The sequence below is a fragment of the Elephas maximus genome, chromosome X (assembly GCF_024166365.1).
Source record: "Elephas maximus indicus isolate mEleMax1 chromosome X, mEleMax1 primary haplotype, whole genome shotgun sequence".
Taxonomy (NCBI): domain Eukaryota; kingdom Metazoa; phylum Chordata; class Mammalia; order Proboscidea; family Elephantidae; genus Elephas; species Elephas maximus.
Window position 1 is genome coordinate 127,807,107 of NC_064846.1, and position 9,867 is coordinate 127,816,973.

Genomic DNA, 9,867 nt, shown 5'->3' on the forward strand with positions numbered 1-9,867 from the left:
GAAAACCTAGAAGAAATGGATGAATTCCTAGAAACACACTACCTACTCAAACTAACACAAACAGAGGTAGAACAACTAAATAGACCCATAACAAAAGAAGAGATTGAGAAGGTAATCAAAAAACTCCCAACAAAAGAAAGCCCTGGCCCTGATGGCTTCACTGCAGAGTTCTACCAAACTTTCAGAGGAGAGTTAACGTCAGTACTACTAAAGGTATTTCAGAGCTTAGAAAAGGATGGAATACTACCAAACTCATTCTATGAAGCCACCATATCCCTGATACCAAAACCAGGTAAAGACATCACAAGAAAAGAAAATTATAGACTTATATCCCTCATGAACATAGATGCAAAAATCCTCAACAAAATTCTAGCCAATAGAATCCAACAACATATCAAAAAAATAATTCACCATGACCAAGTGGGATTCATACCCAGGTATACAGGGATGGTTCAACATTAGAAAAACAATTAATGTAATCCACCCCATAAATAAAACCAAAGACAAGAATCACATGATTTTATCAATTGATGCAGAAAAGGCATTTGACAAAGTTCAACACTCATTCATGATAAAAACTCTCAGCAAAATAGGAATAGAAGGAAAATTTCTCAACATAATAAAGGGTATTTCTACAAAGCCAAGAGCCAACATCACCCTAAATGGAGAGAGCCTGAAAACATTCCCATTGAGATCGGGAACCAGACAAGGATGCTCTTTATCACCACTCTTATTCAACATTGTGCTGGAAATCCTAGCCAGAGCAATTAGGCTAGATAAAGAAATAAAGGGCATCCTGATTGGCAAGGAAAAAGTAAAAGTATCTCTATTTGCAGAAGACATGATCTTATACACAGAAAACCCTAAGGAATCCTCCAGAAAACTACTGAAACTAATAGAAGAGTTCAGCAGAGTATCGGGATACAAAATAAACATACAAAAATCAGTTGGATTCCTCTACACCAACAAAAAGAACGTGGAAGAGGAAATCACCAAATCAATGCCATTTACGGTAGCCCCCAAGAAGATAAAATACTTAGGAATAAATCTTACCAGAGATGTAAAAGACTTATACAAAGAAAACTACAGTACACTTCTGCAAGAAACCAAGAGACTTACGTAAGTGGAAGAACATATCTTGCTCATAGATAGGAAGACCTAATATTATAAAAATGTCTCTTCTACCAAAAGCGATCTATACATTTAATGCAATTCCGATCCAAATCCCAACAACATTCTTTAATGAGATGGAGAAACAAATCACCAATTTCACATGGAAGGGAAAGAGGCCCCGGATAAATAAGACATTACTGAAAAAGAAGAACAAAGTAGGAGGCCTTACTTTACCTGATTTTAGAACCTATTATACCTCCAAAGTAGTCAAAACAGCCTGGTACTGGTACAACAACAGATACATGGACCAATGGAAGAGAATTGAGAATCCAGACATAAATCCATCCACATATGAGCAGCTGATATTTGACAAAGGCCCAAAACAGTGAAATGGGGAAAAGGCAGTCTTTTTAACAAATGGTGCTGGCATAACTGGATATCCATCTGCAAAAAAATGAAACAAGACCCATACCTCACTCCATGCACAAAAACTAACTCAAAATGGATCAAAGACCTAAATATAAAATCTAAAACGATAAAGATCATGAAAGAAAAAATAGGGACAACGTTAGGAGCCCTAATACATGGCATAAACAGTATAGAAAACGTTATAAAGAATGTAGAAGAAAAACTAGATAACTGGGAGCTCCTAAAAATCAAACACTTAGGCTCATCCAAAGACTTCACCAAAAAGAGTAAAAAGATTACCTACAGACTGGGAAAAAGTTTTTAGCTGTGACATTTCTGATCAGCACCTGATCTCTAAAATCTACATAATACTGCAAAAACTCAACTGCAAAAAGACAACCCAATTAAAAAATGGGCAAAAGAGATGAATAGACACTTCAGTAAAGAAGACAACCAGGTAGCTAACAGATATATGAGGAAATGTTCACGATCATTAGCCATTAGAGAAATGCAGATCAAAACTACAATGAGATTTCATCTCATTCCAACAAGGCTGGCATGAATCCAAAAAACACAAAATAATAAATGTTGGAGAGGCTGTGGAGAGATTGGAACACTTCTACACTGCTGGTGGGAATGTAAAATGGTACAAACACTTTGGAAATCGATTTGGCACTTCCTTAAAAAGTTAGAAATAGAACTGCTATACGATCCAGCAATCCCACTCCTTGGAATATATCTTGGAGAAATAAGAGCCTTTACACGAACAGATATATGCACACCCATGTTTATTGCAGCACTGTTTACAATAGCAAAAAGCTGGAAGCAACCAAGGTGCCCATCAACGGATGAATGGATAAATAAATTATGGTATATTCACACAATGGAATACTAAAAAAAGAACAGTGAGGAATCCGGGAAGCATTTCATAACATGGAGGAACCTGGAACGCATTATGCTGACAGAAATTAGTCAGTTGCAAAAGGACAAATATTTTATAAGACCACTATTATAAGAGCTTGAGAAATAGTTTGAGAAGAAAACATTCTTTCATGGTTACGAGATGGGGGAGGGAGGGAGGGTGGGAGGGGTATTCACTAATTAGATAATACGTAAGAACTACTTTAGGTGAAGGGAAAGACAGCACACAGTACAGGGGAGGTCAGCACAATTGGACTAAACCAAAAGCAAAGAAGTTTCCTGAATAAACTGAATGCTTCGAAGGCCAGCGTAGAAGGGCAGGGGTCTGGGGACCATGGTTTCAGGAGACATCTAAGTCAATTGGCATAATAAAATCTATTAAGAAAACATTCTGCCTCCCACTTTGAAGAGTGGCATCTGGGGTCTTAAACACTAGCAAGCAGCCATCTAAGATGCATCAATTGGTCTCAACCCACCTGGATCAAAGGAGAATGAAGAACACCAAGGACACAAGGTGATTACGAGCCCAAGAGACAGAAAGGGCCACATGAACCAGCGACTACATCATCCTGAGACCAGAAGAACTAGATGGTGCCCAGCTACAACCAATGAATGCCCTAACAGGGAACACAACAGAGAACACCTGAAGGAGCAGGAGAGCAGTGGGGTGCAGACCCCAAATTCTCATAAGACCAGACTTAATGGTCTGACTGAGACTGGAAGGACCCCGGTGGTCATGGCCCCCAGACTTTCTGTTGCCCCAGGACAGGAACCATTCCCGAAGCCAACTCATCAGACATGGATTGGACTGGACAAAGAGTTGGAGAGGGATGCTGGTGAGGAGTGACCTTCTTGGATCAGGTGGACACTTGAGACTATGTTAGCATCTCCTGCCTGGAGGGGAGATGAGAGGGTGGAGGGGGTTAGAAGCTGGCGAAAAGGACATGAAAAGAGACAGTGGAGGGAGAGAGCAGGCTGTCTCATTAGGGGGAAAGTAATTGGGAGTGTGTAGCAAGGTGTATATGGGTTTTGTTTGAGAGACTGGATTGATTTGTAAACTTTCACTTAAAGCACAATAAAAATTACTTTAAAAAAAGACAACATTAAGAAAATGAAAAGGCAATTTAGAATGGAAAAAATATTTTTAATACAAATATCTTGAAAAATAACTCATAGCCACATTATACAAGGAACACCACTCTACAAATCAATAATGAAAAGATAAACAACCCAATTTCAAATGAGCAAAAGATTTGGACATTTTATGAAAGATGATAAATAAACATATGCAAAGATGTTCAGCATTAGTCATCACAGTAATGCAAATTACAATCACAATGAGATATCACTACACACCAACCAGAATGGCTAAACTTTTGAAAACTAACAACAATAAGTGTTGGTGAGGATACAGAGCAATTAGAGCTCTCATATGTTGCTGGTGGAAGTATAACTGTTATAACAACTTTGGAAAAGTGTTTAACAATTCTTGTAAAGTTAAATATACACCTACCTTATGATCCAGCCACTCCAGTCCTAAGTATTTACTCAAAAGAAATGAAAACATATGCCCACACAGACTTATAAAGAAATGTTCATAGAGGTTTATTCTTAGTAGTAAAAATTTGAAACAACCCAAATGTCAATAAAGAGGAGAATGGATAAACATTTTGTGTTACATTAATACAATGGAATAGTAGTCAACAATAAAAAACGAAAGAACTACTGATACACACATCAACATAGATGAATTTCAAAAACATTATGCTCAGTGAAAAGAAGTCAGACACAAAGCACATTTTGCATGCTTCCATTTTTATGAAGTTTAAGAAAGCAAAATTAATCTATGGGGATAGAAATCAGAAAAGTAGGTGCGTGGAGCGGGGCAAGGGAGGAGGGGGATAGAATTAAAAAGAACATGAGAGACACTTCTAGGGTGATAGCAATGCATTATTCTTAACTGGGATATAGATTACACCAGTGTTGACATTTGTCAAAACTCATTGAACTGTATGTACACTTAAGATCTATTCAGTTTACCATATGTAATCATACCTCCAAAAAAAAAAAAAAAGTCAAGTTAAAAAAACAAAAAAATAAACCAACCGGGCAAACAGTCCTTAAATACATGAAAAAAGTTTAACTTTAGTTATAAGAGAAAAGCAAATTAAAACTATTCTAAGATACCATTTTTCACCAACCTTATTTGTGAAAATCTAAATGCTCCGTGGTACACAGTCTGTTGGCAAGGCTGTGGGGGGAACAGTCACATTCATACATCGCTGGGGAAAGTGCAACACAGTACATCTATGAAGGGCAGTACCAAGTAAAGCTATATATGCACTTACCTTTTGACCCAGCAATCAAACTTCTAGGGCTCTACTCTGAAGATATACCTCCATAAATACAAAACAACATTCACATAAGGTCACTTGCAACATTATTTGAAATAGCAAAAGACTGGAAACACCACAAATGTCCATCATTAGGAGATAGTACATACACCCAACAATGGAGTAGTATGAATTGATACATAATGATTTTCAGGATATATTCAGTGAAAAAAATCAAGGTGGTGAATAACATATATAGTATGCTATCTCCTGTGTAAAAAAGAAGGGGAAATAAGACTATACACACAAATTTATTTTTGGAAAAAGAAACACAGGAAATGTGAGCTAATGAATTGAAAATCATCTATAGATGTTGGGTGGAGACAATTTGAAGCTGACAGGAATGGGAGCAAGACTTCTCTGAATGTACCTTTTAATATACTATTGCATTTTGGACCATGTAAATGTTATATATTTTGAAAACAGCTGAATCAAAAGGAAAAAACGAAACCACGAAATTGAAAATAGAAAAAAAAAAAACTGTGTAATGAATTGCTAACATAACTACACAAAGAAAATTTTGACTCACTTTTGAAGACAGTATTTCTGTACATCCTTAGTGGAATATATTCTAATGACTAAAAAATTGCAGAGAATCTTAAACATCAGTAGGTTTATTGTTGGTAATGATATTGGGCATTATAATCTTGAAATTTTTATACTTATTGTAGGATAAAGCAATGAATAAATATATCACTGGGAAATAAGTTCAACTTATTTCTGGGAACCAGGACTTTAAGCAAAGAAAAAGACAAATATAAAAGGTTAAGAAAAAACCCATGTTACATATGAATTGAAAATATCAATATGGACTCACTTAAAAAAAAAAAAAACAGCTATCAAAATGACTTTGAAACAACAATACCTCAGTAACAATGCACACTTAGCACCAGATACTGGTTTCTAAACATTTTTTACACTAAAGAGTGGGGTTCTTTGAAGACATGGCTGATTTCAGAGCTGAGGCAGCGAAAATACAAAGTGAGAAAGTGAGCCTGGGACACCTTATCGGGCCAGAAAGCAAAAAGTGCTGATAGACTAATGAGGGATACATCAGGACACAGGATCCAGCTTGAGACAGTTTGAGTATCAAGATATGTAATGACTGCAACTGACTGTAAAACTTTCAAAAATCCATGAGTCCAAAGTAATACTCAGAAAGAGATGAAACAGAACAGATACTCTTCTTTATAGAAGAATAAAAAAAAATTACCATCTAATAAATATATGCAGAACAATAAAGTTAGAAAATTAGAAGTCTCAATCCCCATTGTATTGATTCAGTTAAAAATCATCAATGGGTTAAAATATTAAGTAAACTGGTGTTAAGGAACAGGATACTTGCATGGTGTCAAAGTATCACCCTATACCATCTAATAAATATACGCAGAACAATAAAGTTAGAAAATTAGAAGTCTCAATCCCCAATGTATTGATTCAGTTAAAAATCAGCAATGGGTTAAAATATTAAGTAAACTGGTGTTAAGGAACAGGATACTTGCATGGTGTCAAAGTATCACCCTATATATTACTTACTTGGAAAGTGAAAAACGTACCTTTACAATGGAAATATCTTAACCAAATTTAGCATCACCAAGAGTGGGGGCAATCTGACATTACCAATCCCACATTATGTCTCCTGATGTGACACGATTATCAGGTATACAACATCACCTAAGTTAAATGATACCATGAGGAAACAATCAGACAAATACAGAATGATTCTTAAATCAATGCCATAAAAAAAGAAGGAAAGGTGGGGAGTGGATTAAAAGAGATGAGCATAAATCTTAATTGGGTGTTCGGTCTGGAGAAAACAAAAACAAAACCGGAAGGACATTTTTGGGGACAATTGAGAAAATTTGTCTTCATTTTTACAAACCACATGTTGAATATTTAGGGGCAAAATGTCATTAAGTAGTCAATTTACTTTTAAATGGTTAAGCAATATTAAAAATAAAGATGTGTATAGCTATAAAGAGTGAAAGAGAAGCCAAATGTGAAAGAAGCCAGAAACATATGAATACATACAGTATATAAAGTTCAAAAATGGTGGAAGTAATCTAAGATATTAGAAGCCAGAATGATGGTTACCTTTGGGAGAAGGGGGGGTGTAGTGATAGTAGAAAGAAATAAGGGGAGTTCTGGAGTGCTGGTTAAGTGTTCAACTATTAACTGAAAGGTTGGTGGTTCGAACCCACCCAGAGGCACCTGGGAAGAAAGCCCTGGTGATCTGCTTCTGAAAGGTCGCAGCCGTGATATATAGAGTGTAGTACTACTCTGCAACACCTGGGCTCACCATGATGAGTCAGAATCAACAGCAACTGATATTTTATGATTTTGGGGTGCTGGTAACACTCTCTTTATATGGTTGGTGATTACGTGGGTGTTGGCTTTGTAATAATTCATCGAACTGTACTCTTATCTGTGCACATTATGTATACTTCAAAGTTTATAAAATTAAGATGATAGTGCAAATACACAACAAAAACTTAAGTATTCTATTACATGTTATGATTATTTAAATGGAAATAATTGAAGAGTTTAATTGGGAAGAAAGAGGGAGTAGAAGGTAAGAAAAAAATAAATAAGAGGGAGGGAGATGGAGACTGAAGCAAGCCTAAAATGCAAGTTTGAGAGTATTAGCATGGCATGGAATTAATCTTTCAATATGTTGACTAGCAGAACACCTACTGTTCACACACAGCTTCTCCGTGGTCTCTTACTCATAAAACTTTGAGCAGACTGAATTTATCGGGAGGGGCAGATGAAGTCAATCTTACAGAGAAATTCTAATTCATGGACTGCAAACCCCACCTGATTTAGAAGAATGATGGTTTATGACAGGATAATTTGCAGGCTGCTCAATATCTGAAACTATCCAGGTTCTGTATACAGTAGTTGTATTTTCAAATCTTTGATATTTTCCAGTTTTTATTTTTTGCTAAAACTTTTGATGCACGACTATGTCAGTTTTCAACTTGTCCCCCAAATGCTTTCAGTACCTTAAGGAAATACTGACTCTCGATCACAGACTTGGGTACTGAACTCCACTTATCAGACATAGAATCCTTTGCATGTACAGTCATTTCTAAAGTTGCATCCAATGAGTCCATTATTTAATGAAAGAGTATGACGTTTAAATTCAGGTTTTCTAAACATTCACATCTAGTTTCACTCTGACAAGTGTATTACTCTGCCACAAAGTGAAGAAGTAAAGTTAATGCTTAAAGACAATGAACTATTTAAGTCTACAAAATTAATGTATTCACTTTCTTTTTTCTCCCCTTACTCTCTTTAATATGTGTTGTATCTGGGCATTTTGGAAGTAGGTGTGGTTCAGAGTATCATTTTTTGTTAATCATACACATCTATTTGAAGTTATTTCACACACGTACACACACGTGGTTATACTTTAAATACCTTATGATAGTCCTTATGTCTATTAGGTATTTTCTTGTTGGTTCATATTAAAACGTGTTTAATCAATCACGTGGAAGTAAACTACATGGCACTGAATGATTTTAAAGCCATGAGAAATCTGTGGCTCTACATTTTTTTTCTGGTTGGCACACTTAAAAAATTGTATTTTGAATATGTTAAATCAGATTCCCACCTTAAACTAGATTGGCTGAGTGGCAGTTGGGCCTAGAGTTTATAAAAATGGTTATTAATAATCTTTACATTAAGAATATTCTAGTCACTCATTTTCTTGTCACACCATTTCTTGAGGTGCCATTATATGGTTTTAGGATAGGAGTAACTCAGTAGACATCACTAAAACAGAAATTCCCCTTTATCATATTCTCTTAGTCGTCGTTTGCATTTTCACCCTGATAATTCTCTATCTTCATTTTTCAATCACAATTATTGGTCTAATTCAACCCAAACCCATGTTTTCTTCCCATTCTAAGAGTGCAGAAATCCAGAAATATGATGCCGGGAGGAGGTAAATACAAAACAAAAGCCACTGCCGTTGATTCTGAATACTACTCTCAAAATGTTTCTTCCAAACATTAAATGTTTTCCATACGTCCTGGCTTGCCCAGGACAGTCTCATTTTATGACTGCTGCCCAGACTAATTATTAAGAGTGACGTCATTTAATCTCAAAGAGATCCTGGTTTGGAATAGGGTCAGCCTAAATGATAGGTCATCTTGATCTTGTTAAAGGCACATTCAAAATGAAGTTTCTTTCAAATGTGGATGCAGAGTAAGCACTTAGCAATTCCTGTTTCTCCACACCATGGGAGGTAGAACAGCACTTGCCCTGGGGTCAGATAGCCAGAGTTGGAATACTGGCTTCACCACTTCATAGCTATGAACCTTGGGCAAGTTACATGATCTCTCTTTGCCTCACCCGTTAAGACGAGGATAAAACAATATCTAACTCAGAGAATCACTGTGAGGATTAAATAGAAGAATGTACATAGCATACTCATCATGCTTTGGACCCGTAAAAAATCCGCCGTCCAGTCGATTCTGACTCATAGCGACCCTATAGGACAGAGTAAAACTGCCCCATACGGTTTCCTAGGCTGTAATCTTTATGGAACCAGAGCACCACATCTTCCTCCCGTGGAGCGGCTGGTGGGTTCAAATCGCTGACCTTTCACTTAGCAGCCAAACTCTTAACCACTGCGCCACCAGGGCTGTATTCAGTAAATAGTAGTTATCTTTAAACCAAAAAAAAATCAAACCCAGTGCCGTCAAGTCGATTCTGACCCATAGCGGTATCTTTAGGTCACGGTAAAAAATAACGTCCCCATTTCCCTGCTCAACTGAAAACATGTCTTCCTTTCAAAAGCAAAACATCATCTGGTTGCTTCGTGGTTAAGTATACAAAACTATTACTGTGTAAAGCACTCTAGTACAATGCTGCAAAGTATTCAAAATTGGTCATCTGTTTGTTATTCACCAAAAATCAAGATAATTTCATATCCAGTGCTCCTATAAAGACCTAGCCAACCCTTTCAAATTTAATAATTTTTCCCATTCATGGCCATCAGGTTGTCACGCCACTGAAGGTGCTC